Here is a 16,404-nt window from a genome sequence, read left to right as displayed (position 1 = left end):
TCAGAGAGGGCAGTCATTACAGCGATCATTAGGGCTCAGTTGTTTACTGGGAAGGGATTGGGGGTAAGTAGATGAAAGGATGGTGTGTCAACTAGCTTAGTGATCTTTGGGCAAGTCACTTTGCTGTTCTGGGCTTAAGTTCCCTCTTCTGTAAAATGAGGATGCTTGCCTGCATGGCCTTTAAAGTCATTTCAGGCTTTAAAACTCTGATCCTATGTCACTCTCTACTTGGGATGCTTCCCCCAATTCCCTTACTATCCTAAGAGAAGCAATGATGCAAAGAACACTTGTAACCATGAACAAGGCACTTCATCTCAGCCTCAGTTTTCCCTATCTGTGAAATGGAGATAATACTTGCAGCACCTTCCTTACAGAGTTATTATGAGGATGGTAAGAAACTTAATATAGAAATATGTGCTCTTAAGTATTATTATGAGCAGTGTAACACAATAGAAAAAACATTGGCTCTCAATCAATGGACCCTGGTTCAAATCCCATTTCTGATGCATACTGCCTGTGATTTGGGATTCAGTCTCCTCACCTGTAAAATGGACAGCATTAGCCTGGACTAATAGAGTTTCTTAGATCCTTCCAGCCCCCTCGATCTTTGAGACTATGATTCTATTGAGTCTTTATAGCCCTTAACATTCAATGCCCTAAAATCCCTTACAGTTCAAACATTCTCAGTCCTCTGTTTTACCACTTTCATCTCAACAAAGCTTAGATTTCTCGAAACTTCCCCATCAACAGAACTTGGCCATTCTCTTAACCGAAAGGGCTTTCAGTTTACAAAAGACTCTCCACATGTGTATGTGTGTGCATACATAGGCATGCATGTGTATATACATGCATATATACTTGTGTATGTGTATATGCACATACATATATGTATATATATATGTGTGTGTGTGTGTGTGTGTGTGTGTGTATCTCTCTCTTTCTCTCTCTCTAGATAGGACTGAAGGGCAGACCTCAATTTCTCTTTCAAGTCAACTGAATTCAACAGATATTCAGTGCCTACTAAATGCAAAGTAGAAACAAACTGCAAAACAAATTTTGCCTCAAGAACATGACATTCAGGGAAGCTAGTTATAGGTTTAGTTATGAAAAAATTTTTTTAAATACTGGGGACTAGGAGCAGCTAGGTGGTGCAGTGGATAGAGCACCGGCCCTAGAGTCAGGAGTACTTGAGTTCAAATCCGACCTCAGACACTTGACACTTACTAGCTGTATGACCCTGGGCAAGTCACTTAACCCCAATTGCCTAAAAAAAAAAAAAATTTAAAAAAAGAACATGACATTCTATTCTTTTAGGCCAAGTTCCACAAGGAGACTAGAAGAGGCCTTAGGCCTCTGTTTCCAACCTGGGCATGTCTTTCTTCATACAGACTAAAGCATTTGAAGGAATCAGCATGAATGAACACCTCCATTAGAATAGATCTTATTATCGTTGCTATTCAGTCATGTTCAACTCTTCATAACCCCATTTGGGGTTTTCTTGGCTGAGATGGTGGAGTGGTTTAGCCATTTCCCTCTCCAGCTCATTTGTTGAGAAAACTGAGGCAAACAGGGTTAAGTGACTTGCCCAGGGTCACACAGCTAGTAAGTGTCTGAGGTCAAATTTGAATTCAGGTCCTTCTGACCCTAAAGCGGATAGCTCTACCAGATGTGTTTCTAAGCTACAGAAGGACAAGGGTTCTAACAAGTAAATCCCACAGTGATTAGGTTTTGTTAAGAGGGGAGGATGGAGAACAACAGTGGGGAAGGAAGGGGGTGGTCAAATGAATGAAGAGGCATCCCTGGCTAGACCAAGGCAGCATGGGCTGAGCAGGGGAGGAGCAAAAGAAAGGAAAACAATCATAGGATTAGGATCTGGAAGACTAGCCCCAATTTGTTCTTCTCTCCTGCCCCTCCCCCTCCACTTCCTGCTGGAGCTGCACTTCCACAGCACTTTAAAGCTAACAAAGCTCAGTCCTCACAGCTGGGGGTGAGGTGGGGTGGGGGGAGTTGGGTTGCACAAGCCTTCTTTAGCCTTACTTTCCAGATAAGGAATCCAAGACTCAAAGAGAGGAAATGACTTGCAGCTAGGTTTAGGGGAAAGAACAGTAGAATTGAAGTCAGAAGACATGAGTGCAAATCCTTGGCCACTCCCTGTGTGCCTCTGAGAAAATCACTGACCCTCTAAGAGTTTTGGTTTCCTGCATATCTGTAAAATGAGAAGGCAGGAACAAGTAGCCTCCAAGGGCTTTTCCAACTCTGGAAAGTGATCTAGACTAAAGCTTCTTAAACTGTGGACGCCCATATGGAGTCAAGTAACTGAATGGGGGGCAGTGGTGAAAAATTTGGCAATGGTAAAAGATTATGGACGCCTATTTTATACACTTATATGGCCGGGGTCACGTAAACATTTTTTGGGTGAAAAGGGGTCATAAGTGGATCAAGTTTAAGACGTCTGAGAAGCTTTGATCTAGATATGCCCTCGTCACACAGGGAGCCAGCACTTGAACCCAGTTTCTGTTGCATTTGCAGGTTTTCTATCCATTCCCCATCAGACACAACGAGAACATGTTGGGGGCACAAAGGATGAAGCACTGATTAAAATTCTACCTTGTACTATCGGGATATAAGAATGTGAGCCTCCTGAGGGTAACCCAAGTCTTACTCATCTCTAGTAGGGTTCACTACTAATAACAAGATTGGCTGCCATTCTTAATATTTTCTGTGTTCCAGATACATTGGGCAATCTGGTGGAGCCCCTTCTCAGAAAAATGTTATTAACTGTATAAAATGCAAAGGATTACAAAGGAAACTGATTAATATCGAGATGGTTACCAAAAGACTTAAAAATTAAGTACATCCAAACCCCAGACATAAACGAATATCTCCAAATGGCCCATCCAGTTCAATATGAGTTCCTTCCCAAATTGCCTAGAAACAGCTGTTCTCCCCAGGCCTACAAAGTATCCCCCCTCTGGAATGCCTTAATCCTCTCCCCTCTAAAATTGGTCTCCAGTATCCCTCTCCAGGCATAGCTCCCACTACTTCCTCCTCCCACCTCCATGGATTCTCTATTTCAGGCAATCTGGACTACTCCTTCTGGTCCCCTCCCCCAAACACAGCCTGTCTCTTTGTCTGTCTTTGCTCAGGCCAATGTTGCCCTCAAACTCTGCTGCTTGTCAGCATGCTCCTCATCCTTCAAGGCCCAGATCAAAGGTTCCTACTTCTGTGAAGTCTTCCTCAATCTCCTGCCCTGCCCCCATCAATATTACTCTTTCCATAGCATCCTATATTCACAATTTCTATCATATTTTTCTGTCCTTTCCTTAAAGTCTTTGTCCAATGCCTCACTGTACCACGGATGTGATCCTTGGGTTTTCAAAGGTTTTGCCCCTGGGGAAAATCTTCCAGGACAGGCCTAGCAATTTAGTCAGTCTGTCAACAAGCATGTATTAAGCACTTGGGTATGGGAGGCACTGTGCTAGGCGCCACAGATAACAAGAAAGGCAGAAACACAATCCCTGCCTTCAAGGAGCGAACATTCCACTGGAAGAGAGAATATACTATATATGTGTGTATGTATGTATATGTGTATACAGGTGCATGTGTGCGCATGTGTGTTGTGGTATGAGATTTTTGTATACATATATATACATGCACACAGACACATAGATACATATATGTAACCAGTATATAATACAAATAACATCTAATTATAGTTATTCTACATATAGTAAGTGAGAGATAATCCACTATGTGTCTCTTTCATCTGACAAGCAGAAGTACAAAGCATGGGGAAATATATCATGGGAAAGCTCACGAGAAGATCTGCCAATGCCTGAGGATGACTTTTTCTGGCTAAAGCAATTCACAAAACCATCCACTGAGGAGCTGAGATCTCTGTCCACATGCATGAAATCATAGTTCCTAGAAGTACTGAAATAACTAGACTAAGGGGTATAAATTGCATTATGAAAAGAATTAGGTAAACCGGACCTTGTAATCTCATCCCCCTCATCTCAAGAATCAGAACGGAGAACTCTGCATAAGAGGCACTTTATAAATGTTTGCTAAAAGCTATGGAATGTTCATGGCTCATAACTCTCACTGGAGTCTTTGAGGTGCAAAGTACTACATGAAACAGGAGCAAGACTGAACCTTTCTGCAAAGACCCCCTCCTCCATGAAGCTTTCCCAGATATTTCTCTCCTCTCAATTTCCTACAGCACTTTAGTCTGTGTCATACATTTTAGCATACGTCGAATTGCCCGATTGAGTTTCCTGTAATTGTCATTAATGTTAATTTATCATGATAATATTATTTACTACTTAATAATAAAACTAATAATGAAATTACTGTTAATGAAAAGTCTTAATTAAAAATAATCATTGTAGTTAGTATTTGTGTAGTACTTTGAAGTTTATAAAGTATTTCAGGTGTTATTTCAATTGATCCTCATAACAATCCGGTGAGCCAGTTCTCACTTTACAGACAAGAAAACAGGCACAGAGGAATAAGAGACTTGTCCAAGATCACACAGCTACTAAATGTTTGAGGCAGGATTTGAACTCAGATCTTCCTAATTCCAGGTCCAACACTTAGTATATTGTACCACCCTGTAGGAGTAAGTGTATAAACTTCTTGAGGCAGGGACCACATACATCCAAGATCTATTCTTTCTTTTTCTTCCCTATTTGATACCTACTTATATTCGATAGAAACGTTAAGGAGTGGCCCTGGCTGGAAGTGATTCAAAGACAGTTCTCCACTAGGGGGGAGCAGGTGAAGAGAGGCAAACTCAGCAGAGACTAAACTATGCCCCCCCCCTTACAAAAAAAAAGAGATTTCTCAGAGGCATTCAGAGAAATCAGTTTATTGCTTATGAACTAAAGCATTTAGAGCTAGAAAGGCCCACAGACTGACTGATGGAGCTAAAATACAAGAACACAGAGTATCAGAGCTGAAATGAACCTCAGAACATAAAATGTTACTGCGGCAAGGGACCTCAGAGCACAGAGTTACAGAGATGGAAGTGATCTTTGCACATAAATGTTAGAAGCTGGAAGAAACCTGAACATCTAGTCCACCTCCTTCCTTTCCCAGGGCATGCAGAAGGCCAATGATTTGGCCAACACATCACAAGGTACAGGCAGCAGAGCTAGGATTTGATACTAGGTCCCCTGACTCGAAAGCCAGTATTCCCAGAATGCCATTAGAGCAAATAGCCTGAGGTACTGGAGACTCCCCCTCCTTGCTCCCCTCAGTTCTTTCTCCCCACCTCCCCGACAGCCACATCAGTCACTGGATGGGAATCCAATGTAATCTGTACATACTCTAAAATGTAATTCGATATACTATATCAGAGTATAGCAGTTAGCCTGCACTTTATAAATCACCTCCTATCAGGTCGTTTGGGACCTGGATGCTCACAGCTAACCTGTGGGGTAGCCATTACAGGTGCTGATGTCATTCCCATTTTTACAAATAAAGAAGAAACAAGGCCATGAAGAGCACAGACTTTTTACCTGGAGACAATTCCACTAAGTGTTGAAGGTTAAATTTGAATCCAGGTCTTTCTGAGTCCGAATTCAGAACCTCTTTCCCCCTTGTACTGAGGTTCATGAAGGTTTAGCTTCTAGTCAGAGAAGGGAGAGGGAAAAAAAGCTTCACCCTTCCTTTGGGTGCCTAAAGATGGGGAACCAGGGAGCAGGGAGGCAAAGGAAATGAAGCCTTTAGAAAAGGGAGGCGCTGCACGGAAGGACACCTACACCAGTGTTAAAAAGAAGGATGACTAAGGGCAGCTAGGTGGCTCAGTGGATAAAGAACCGGCCCTGGATTCAGGAGGACCTGAGTCCAAATCAGGCCTCAGACGCTTGATACTTACTAGCTGTGTGACCCTGGTCAAGTCACTTAACTCTCACTGCCCTGCCAAAAAACAAAAGCAGGGTGACTGGCCCAGGGAGGTGAGGTCCTAAGCATAAGATCCTAGAAAATGCCTATATTTTTAATCTTCCCTCCCTAGATTGGAATCATAGCCCATCCAACTGCTAGCTGTGTAACTTTGGAAGAATATAACAGATGGGGGCAGCTAGGTGGCGCAGTGGATAAAGTACCGGCCCAGGATTCAGGAGTACCTAAATTCAAATCCGGCCTCAGACACTTGACACTTACTAGCTGTGTGACCCTGGGCAAGTCACTTAACCCCCATTGCCCCGCAAAAAAAAAAAAAGAATATAATGGATGAATAATTCAACTTTTTCTTCTTGAGGATGCTAGGTGACTCTGCTAGGTAGAGAAAAGACTGGGCCTGGAGAAAGGAAGACCTGAGTTCAAATCCAGCCTCAGATGCTTACTAGTTGGGTGATCCACCCCACCCCACCCCCAGCTCCCTCCATCAGGAAGTCATTTAATTTCTCTCAGCCTCAGTTTCCTCAATTGTAAAATTGGAATCGTAGTGATCTATATTTCACAGGGTTGTCGAGAGGATCAAATGAGATAATATTTGTAAAAAGGGCTTAGAAAAATATCTGGCACATATGAAGTAGGTGCTTAATAAATGTTTATTCCCTTCCCCTACCTTCTAATCTCACTGTAGCCCAGGGATAGTACAAGTACTATTTTTACTTCTACTTTACAGAACAAGCTACTGAAGTTCAGGAATTTACTTTCCCAGGGTTATAGAGCCTCAGGACAGGGATCCCATCACAGGGCTCCAGCATACAATGCAACAGGCCTTTCACTAAAGCCACAAGAGTCACTTCAGTTCAGTGGGGCTCAGTTTCTTACACGCTCCGTAAAATGTAGGGGCTGGGCTCCAGGATCTCAGAGACTCCTACCAGCTGTAAATCGTCAGTGGATGGAAGGAGGAGGAGGCAGGGAGGTGGGACTTTTCCTCCATCACTCAAAACGAGGTCAGAGAAAGGAAAGAAAACAAGGGGGGGGGGGAGAAAATGAACACCAACAAGGCTCAGCTCACACGGCTCCCTGGGGTCTCTGCACAAGCAGAGGAGGGGGGAAGGAGGGGAATTGCGGTCATGGTCACGTAGTTCATAACAAAACAAATAGATTCCTTCCTTTGGCCTCCCTCCCCCACAAGGAGGCCCCTCGAACAAGGCGGGGGGACACTTCCTGGGTTTGGGAGTCGTGATTTTGGGTCTCTGCCTTTAAATCACAAACACACACACACTCGCGCCATCTCTCACAATCTCAGTTACACACTACCACACTTTCACAATCACACCACACGCTGTCTCAGTCGGCCACACACCACTTCCTTACTCTCCCCATCTCACACACCGCACTCAGTCTCACACTAAACACATCACTTACTCTAGGTCTCACACTCTCACACAAACACACCACACACACACATCCCAACCATTTTCAATCTCACATACACACCCAGCATCCCTCAATCTCACACGCCACACACATTCCCTTCACAACATCACTCAACACAACTTCACAGTTGTAGACACACCTCACAGTCTCACCATATCCATTTCTCACCACTCGTTCTCCTCCACACACAAATACAAACCAGATATACACACCATACACTTATGAGCAGCCTGTTAACTTTTTGTCTTTGTAGCCCTTTTGCCAAGCACACAGTAGGTACTTAATGCTTGAATACTTATTAAATTGACTTTCCCTCAAACACAACACACCCCTTCTCTTCCCAGCCTCTCTCTCACAACATACTCTCTGTCTCTCTCAGACACACCCCCATATACACACTCCCATTACAAGCCACAGGACTATATATAAACCACTCACAATGACACCACACACTCCGTTTCTCTCAGACACACCCCCAAATATATATATATATATATATATATGCTCCTCTACAAACCACAAACTTTATATAAGCCACACAAACTCTCTCAGTCTGTATGTACATACACTCTGACACACCCCGATATATACATATATACATACATACATATACACTACCGCTACGAACCACACTCAGCCTATGTATAAATCATGCAAAAGGACACCACAGACACACACAGGTACACCCCAACACACTCCACATAAAACCCAACAGACACTACACACAGTACATGCACATTTCCCACATCATGCATTGACACCGCATGAACATCTACACAGACACACACACACACACACAAACCCCTCGACGCGTACACAAAGCGCGCGCACAGACACAACCACACACTGCCCGATGCAGCCCGACGGAGCTCCTACCTGAGGAGTGCAAGCCCGGCAGTCAGCGGAGGCAGGATCTCGGGCAGGAAGGAGCCGAAGGTGCGGCTGTTGCCAGGCGTGGGCTCGCGCCTGGGTGGTGGCAGTGGCAATAGCAGTGGTAGTGGTGGCGGTGGCAGTGGCGGTGGCAGCGTGCTGTGTAGGGGAGAAGGTGGATCGGCCAGCCAGGTGCTCCCGCCGCTGAGGTAGAGGCTCGGAGGCTGCAGCGCCAAGTCCTCCCGCTTACGATCCCCGAAGGGTTCTGGCTCTGGAGGCCCCAGTCCTCCAGCCCAATCAGGACAAGGGGCGGGGCCTCAGAGGGGACGAAAGGGGGAAAGGGAAGGGGGGGGGGAAGCCGCGCATGCGGACTTGTTCCGAAAGAGAAGTATTTAGGGGACGGAGGGGGCCTCCGGGGTTGGAGCAAGCGAAGTGGGAAAGCATTGGGACGGGTTAGAGACTGAGTTAGAAAGAGAAACTTTGTGATCAACGTTCCTCTTTCCTCTCTGCCTCCTTTTCTCTCCCCATCTCTTACTTCCACGTTTCCCTTTCTCCTCAAGTTTCCCTCTTACTCTCTCTCTTAAATCCCCAACTCGGGGTCTATCACTCCACTCCCCGTTTCCTCTTTCCTTTCTCACATCTTCACCGCCAGCCTCTTTTTACTCCCTCTTCCTTTCTTCCTATATCCCTTTTCTCATTCCCCCTCTCTGCTCATCACCATCTCTCATCTCCCTCTTTTTACCACTTTCTCTTCCTGTTTCTCTCCCTTTCTTCTCTGTCTGCCATCTTCCTTTCTCTTTCTCCCCCACTTCTGTCTCCCCCTTCCTTTCTCTCACCCCATCCCCCTGATTCCCTAACACCTTCTCTCCTTATCTTTCTCTCTCCATCCCTCCCTATTTTTGGCTTCTCCATTTTCCAGACTTTCTCATCTCACTTGCATGTCTTTCTCCCCAATTATCTGCAAACAGCCTCCAAAGGTTTGGGAGGCCAAGAAGGATCACGGGAAGGAACATTTGGGTCATGGATCTACAGACTCTCACAGTTGGAAGAGATGTCTTATCAGAGAGATTTAGTCCATCATTACAAAAAAAAAAATCCCTTCTCCAACATACCTCAGAAGTAGTCATCTGACCTTTGCCTGAAGACACTCTAGTGTGGGTAGAACAGCATCATCTTTTGGGAAAAGTATTGGGTTGGGAGTCAGAGGATCTGGGTTCAAATTTTACTCCTGCCACATACTACCTTCCTGACTAGTCAATCCACTTAACCTCTTTGGCCTTAGTTTCTTTATATATAAAGTAAGGGAGTTGGACAAGATGATTTATAGAGAGACTTTATGGATTGCCTCAGTGGATAGAGTACTACCTGGCCTGGAGACAGAAAAACCTGAGTTCAAACCTGGCCTCAGACACTTTTCCTAGCTGTGTGACCCTGGAAAAGTCACTTAAACTCTGTCAGTCTTCATTTCCTCAACAATAAAATGAGCACATCAATATCATCCCCCTCCCAGGGTTACTGTGAGGATCAAATGAGGTAACATTCCTGGCACATACTAAATGCTTAGGTCATGAAGGGCTTTGAATGCCAAACAGGATTTTATAATGGATCATGGAGGTGAGAGAAATACATGGGAGTTTACTAAGTAAGGGGGAGGGAGGAGGTGATGTGGTTGGACCTATGCTTTAGGAAAATTACATTGGAAGCTGAATGAAGGAGGGACTGGAATGAGTAGAAACCCAAGGTGAGCAGACCAACCATGAGGCTAATGCAATTATCTGGGCATGAGATGGCAAGGGCTTGGTTCTAGAGTGGGGGCAGTAGCAGAGGAGAGGAGGGGTATATAAGAGAGATGTTACAAAGGTGAAATTCATAGGACTTAGCAACAGATTGGATTATGGGGGTGAGGGTCAGTGAGGAGTCAAGGATAACCCTTTGGTTGGGAGCCCAGATGATGCTACAGAAGTTTGGAAAGGAGGAGGAGTTAAGGGAAAAGATAACTTGTTCCATTTGGGACAATGCAGAGTTGAACTGTTTCACCAAGGGGTCAAGGTGGGGAAGGTGGGAGAGTATAGCTAGTAGAGAAGTTATAGCTTACAAAAGAACTGAGGGATGGAGGGATTGGAGGGCACCGTGAGGACAGACCCATCCTTGGACACTTGCTAGGTTTTTATCTGATGGCTCCCATGTGGTGAAGTAAGAATACTAGGCTTGATATGACTAAATCATCCCCCTATTCAATAAATTCCAGTGGCTCCCTGGATCAAATATCATATCTTCTGGTTGATGGCCAGAGCCATTCATTATCTGGCCTCTTCCTCCTTTCCAGTCTTCTTCTTTTTTGTTTGTTTGTTTTCGCGGGGCAATGGGGGTTAAGTGACTTGCCCAGGGTCACACAGCTAGTAAGTGTTAAGTGTCTGAGGCCGGATTTGAACTCAGGTACTCCTGAATCCAGGGCCGGTGCTCTATCCGCTGCGCCACCTAGCCGCCCCCTTTCCAGTCTTCTTACTCCTTACTCTTCACTACATACAGTGATACTGCAATACAGTGATTTCCTTTACACGTTTCCTGACTCTGGGCATTTTCATTGGCTGTGCTCCATGCCTGGAGAGCTCTCCCCCCTTGTCTCTGCCTCCTTCCTGGCTTCCCTAGTTTCTTTCAAGTCCTGGCTAAAATCCTACCTTCTTGATGTCCCTTAATGCTTGTGCCTTCCCTTGTTGATTATTTCCAATTTATTCTGCCTTTATTGCTATGCTGTTCCATTGGCACTAGGGATCCAAAGCAAAAGAATAAAAATAAATGTCCCTGACCTCCAATATCTTACCCTGGGGAATGGGGAGGATTGGAGAGAACACAGTAGATCTTGCTGACAAAGTCTAAGGCACCAACACAGTCTTATTCTCCACCCCCACCCCCACTCCCCCCACCCCCACCCCCATCCAGAAAACAACTTTATCTTAGACAAGTAAGGTTAGTTTAGTGGTTTAGTGTTTTCATATGCATTAATGCTATTCATTGGGCCAGGGACCCCATGGGGTTAAGGAAGATCCTGACTTACTAAGAAACCTCCACTTCATCCTTCTCACTGTGTGTGGGAGGGACGAATAGCCTCGTTATTACAGATGAGGAAATTGAGTCTCAGGGAGACTCATTGGTCGTGTAGCTAATGGACTCCAGGACCAGCACCCTCTCTGTTATAGGCCACACTACATCTGAAGGAGACTCCTGTCTAAATGAGAAGATAGACCCTTACCTGGAAGTCTCCTTACTGGCCAGCTTCCCTTCCTCAGCTTCAAGGCATCATTGCACTTGAAGTCAGCTGACCTGGATATAGCTTCCTCCTTCTGCCACTTGCCAACTAGCCTTATGATTTTGGACAAGTGACTTCCCCTCCCTGGGCTTCTTTCCTTAATCATAGAAGAGAGTTAATATTACCTCCCCTTAGGGTTATGGTAAAGAACTACATAAATGTAAGCTATCATTATTACAGGGGCAGTTAGATGGAGCATGGATAGTGCACCAGGCCTGGAGTCAGGAGGACCTGAGTTCAAACTTGACCTTAGACACATATTAGCTTTGTAACCCTGGGCAAGTCACTTAATCTCTGTTTGCCTCAGTTTCCTCATCTGTAAAATGAGCTGGAGAAGGAAATGGCAAACCAGTCTAGTATCTCTGCAAAGAAAACCCCAAATGGAGTCACAAAGTCAGACACAACTATTTGTTAAAAACAACAACAACAACAAATCATCATTAGATTGTAGCTCCTCAGGGGCAGAGCAGGAACAAGGTCTCTCCCCTTGTATCCTGTGCTATTGTGCTTAATGGAGAAGAAAGCTTGCCAGTGGGTGGTGGACAGAGCATGGTTTTGGGGAAGTAGTGGCTCTGCTACTTATCACTGGCTGATCTTGAACAAGTTAGGTCACCATTCCGACCATGTAAAATCGTTCTTCCTCTATAAGGAAAAATCTCCCTCCTCTGTAAAATAAGTATATTTGCTCTTCCTCATTTGCAAAGTTATTTTGAGGACAGGAAGACATAATTTTGTGTAAAATGTTTTTAATTTTTAACGTATCAGATCAAACAATCATAGTAACAATAATTATGACTGTTGGTACAGGAGGAGGTTCATCCGGGGGAGAAAATTCAAATGATAAAGGAACTAGGCATCATATCTCACAAAGTCTGATTAAAAGAGCTATCAACATTAACCCTGATGAAGAGGAGACTTAGAGGGGCCCGTGATACAAATGTGATGCATTTCAGTGTTAAATGGTAGGAGAAAACAATAAATTTGGAGTTAGGGAACTTAGGTTTGAATTTCTCATAGAAAAAGCTCACATTTCTATAGAGCTCTAAAGTTTGTAACGGATTTTCTTCAAAGCTATCCTGTGAGCACCTGACAGCCTTCATCTTGGCAAAGTCGACAAGAAAGAAAAATGACAAATGTTGGAGGGGCTGTAGAAAAACAAGCATAAAAAATGGTGGAACCGTGAACTGACCTAACCATTCAGAAAAGCAATTTGAAACTGCGTGTGAAAGGTTATTAAACTGTATATAGCCTTTGGCCCAGCCATACTAGTAAGCCAAAAGAAATCAAAGAATGAGGAAAATGACCCATAAATATACAAAATATTTGTGGCTGTTCTTTTTTTGTGATAGCAAAGAACTGGAGATTAAATGAGTAACCATTAGGTAGAGAATGTCTAGGAGCTCAATTCCCACAGAATTGAAACAGAAGTCTTCCTATGACTTCAATTCAAGAATTTCTTTTCCTCTGCCCCATAGTGTACCAAACTCAAGGGAACGAAATTAAACTGAAATGAGTAGGGTAGGAGCTAAGAAAGATCAGGTCCAGTTCCTACACAGTCTAATACAGACCAAGGGCAACTTCAAGCTCTAAAGACTTCCTGAAACTTGTAACTTTCCCACCTTTGTTAATGTTACCCCTCCCTGCCTATTTCCCTGTATTTATTAGCAGTGAAAAGCCTCACAAAACCCTGGGCAGAGCTGTGCAGTTAGAGCAAAATAGATCAGGCGCACAGGCCTTTGGGACTGTGTTAGAGGGTGTTGGGAGGGGGAGGGAGGGTTGGGCCTCTCCCAGAAGCCGAGGGGCCTGATGCTCTGAGTCCCAGCTCTGCAGATGACTGGCTATTTCAGCTTTGACAAATAAGGACAACACACCTGACCAGTTCTGGCAGTCTATGTTCTAGGAATTTAAGGAGGCAAAATCAGGATAGAAGATGAGCTGATGGCAATAGAACAGTAACAGCTAAAACGTATTTAGTACTTTATGGTTTGCAAAGCCCTTTACATGCCCAATATAGAACAGCGTCACAGGATATTAATGTCATGCACCTGTGTGACATATGGACCTGGCAACAGAGTGGGTAACACAGTCCTTCTGGGCCCACTTATAAGAGGCCACAGGCACCCTGGGTGGCCTGTGCTTCAGGGATTTATTTAGATGTCTGAGATCTAGCCCACCCCGAAGCCAAGAAGACTTGGATTTTAACCTTTGTAGGGAGTAGAAAGAGGGTCATGTACTCTCTCAAACTCCCAGTCTCCTCCTATCAAATATTCATCAGATATTTGCAGACCAGATGTGGGATTATTGGAAAGAAGGAAGAGTTCAACATAATATCTACTTTCTTGGTGATTCCTGGTAGGAAGTAGTCCTATCCCAAGTCAGGAGGATGTCTCAACCCAAACAGTTATTACACAAAAGACAGTCATGAATAATGAGCAAACATATTTATCAAAGCAGGTAATAAAACAGTAATGGGTCAATTATACCTATTAGCTTAGGCAATAGGTCACACAAGAGTTATGGGGCTATGCAACCTGGAAACAAGATGAAATATTGGCTGAACCAAGGAGAAAATTATTTCGCCTGAGAAGTCCTCTCCTAGAGGTGTATGGGGGATGAAGGTGCTGCTGGGAATTCAGGGATATATTGACCTACCTGTTTTCTCCTTTGGCCTGTAGCATTCAAAGTCAGATATCTCACTTCCTTCTTTCTGTCCTTTTCCCTCTCGCACTCTCTCTCTGTCTCCCTCTTGCCCCCCTTCCTCTTTTACCGTCTCTCCCTCTCTCTTCTCTCCTCCCCTCACTTTCTCTGCCCAACTCCTCTCCCTTTTCCTCTCTCCTCTACATGCCACCCTTGCCCATGGTACCATGGCTTGAAGATTTCTCAATCACTCAGCACTCCTATCTCCCTACACCACAAAGGTGAGTCGACCTCTTTTTCTGTCAGTCTTTCTCAAAGGACAGAATCCAACTAGCTAGCCACTTTGTAGAGGGCCCAATATACACTATCTCTTCATTTTCTCTCCCCCTCACCCTTCAGCTTATCCTCTCCATTTCTTTTCCTTCTCCTTAAGTCCCTCTCCTTTGTTCCTTCCCTTTTCTCTTCCCCCCTCTCGCCTTCTGTGCCCTGACCCCACTTCCTTTGCCTCTGCCCTTCCTATTCCTGCCTCTGTCCCTGTCCTTCCTCAGGCCTTTCCTTCTTACTCTTCCCTCACTTCTCTCTCTCATTCATCTTTTTCCTTATCTCTGTTTCACCCCTATCCCTTTCAACTCCCAGTGGAAGGCTAACAAATCACAAACCGTGTGAGCTCAAAGCTATCTAGTGATCTCTAATCTAACCCTTTCATTTCATTTGAAGAAATTGTAGTTCCAGGCAGCAGAATGGATTTATCCAAAGTTACAGAGTTGGTGAAGATCACACACCAGTGGTAAAGCCTGGATGAGAACCCAGATCTTCAGATTCCCAGGACTGGGCTTGTCTACCCCTTCGGCCGCACCCCTTCCCCCGGTTACTTACATTTTTACTTGTGCCCATAAAAGTGCTGAAGCCTAATTAGCACCAAATTTCTGCCCACAGTGCTTGACTAGCAACAAGCAAACTATTTATGAAGCACCCTGGGGCTGCCTGGATCACCCAGAACCAGCTTTGTAAGTGTGTGTGTAGTTGTGGCTAAACACAGGGTAATTCAGTGCAATAATTCTCATAGTCTTCATTCAGTTAAGTGCCACCAATAACCTTATTTTACAGAAGAGGAAACCGAAGCCAACAGACAAAGCCATAGAATCAGAACCACAGAGTAGGGAAAGACCTTAGAAGTTACCTAGTCTAATCCTTTCATTTTCTAGATGAAGAAACTAAGGCCCAGAGGTGGAATGCATCCCCTGTCAAAGTTAGGGACAGAAGCAGGGTCAGAGCACATTTCTCCTGACTGGAATTTGGAGTCAAGCAGTTTCAGGTTGGAATCTCAGCTCAACTACTTATGTCCTGCGTGATCTTGCGCAAGTTACTCACCTACTTGAGACATCAGTTTCCTTTTCAATACAACAAAAGGATTGGACTAGATTATCTCTAATTCGTCAATCAATCCACAAGCATTTATTAAGGATCCATTTACATTATGCCAGGGACTTTTCTGGACAAAGACATCAATCAGAGTCTCTGCCTTCAAGGGGCGTACACACACACACACACACACACACACACACACACACACACACAAATATGTATTAAATAAATATAAGGCAGCTATGGGTACAGTAGCTAGAGCTCTGGGCTTGGAGTCAGAAAAACCTGAGTTCAAATGAGATAATATTTATAAAGCACTTTGAAAACCGTAAAGCACTACAGAAAATGATGGAATAGCAGGTGTGAGGAATAGGAAGGTCAGTCTAGCTAGCTCAAAGAATGTGTGAAAGGGAAGAATCTAGTATTATGTGGAAAGATTGGAGCCAGGCTGTGAAGCTCTTGAAATGTCAAACAGAGGAGTTTATATTTGGTCTCAGAGATAATAGGGAGCCACTACAGCTAATTGAGCAAAGGAGTGATTCATATGGTCAGACCCATGTGCTCAAGGAATATTACTTTGGCAGCTGTGTGGAAGATGATTTGGAGAAGGGAGAGACAAGGCAGGGAGACTAAATAGAAGACTATTGTCAAAGGGCAGGTTGGAGAGAAGATGAAAAATAAGAGAGACTTTGTGGAGAAAAAAATAGGAAGATTTGGAAACTGGCTGGGATAAATTGAGTGATACTAAGATTATGACCCTCGGTGGTACTTTCAATAGAAGTAAGGAAGTTTGGAGGAGAGGTGGGGGTGAGGAAAAGAAAATGAGTTCTGTTCTGGACATCTTGAATCCTTTCCAGTTCTAAGTCAAATTATCCTGTCTCTTCATT

The 16,404-nt window shown here is 44.3% G+C and overlaps 1 protein-coding gene across 1 annotated transcript in view; it reads right to left on the bottom strand.

The window, feature by feature from the left end:
- Positions 1 to 8,456, bottom strand: part of CAPN5 (calpain 5) — a 161,558-nt gene extending 153,102 nt beyond the window's left edge. The window contains exon 1 of the mRNA XM_043998943.1: positions 8,215 to 8,456. The gene's annotated coding sequence lies outside the window, so the exon portion shown is untranslated. The remainder of the gene's footprint in view (positions 1 to 8,214) is intronic.
- Positions 8,457 to 16,404: the final 7,948 nt, after the last annotated feature.

The sequence above is a fragment of the Dromiciops gliroides genome, chromosome 3, assembly GCF_019393635.1.
Source record: "Dromiciops gliroides isolate mDroGli1 chromosome 3, mDroGli1.pri, whole genome shotgun sequence".
Taxonomy (NCBI): Eukaryota; Metazoa; Chordata; class Mammalia; order Microbiotheria; family Microbiotheriidae; genus Dromiciops; species Dromiciops gliroides.
The sequence above is the reverse complement of the archived record's forward strand: the minus strand, read 5'-3'. Positions and strand labels throughout refer to the sequence as shown.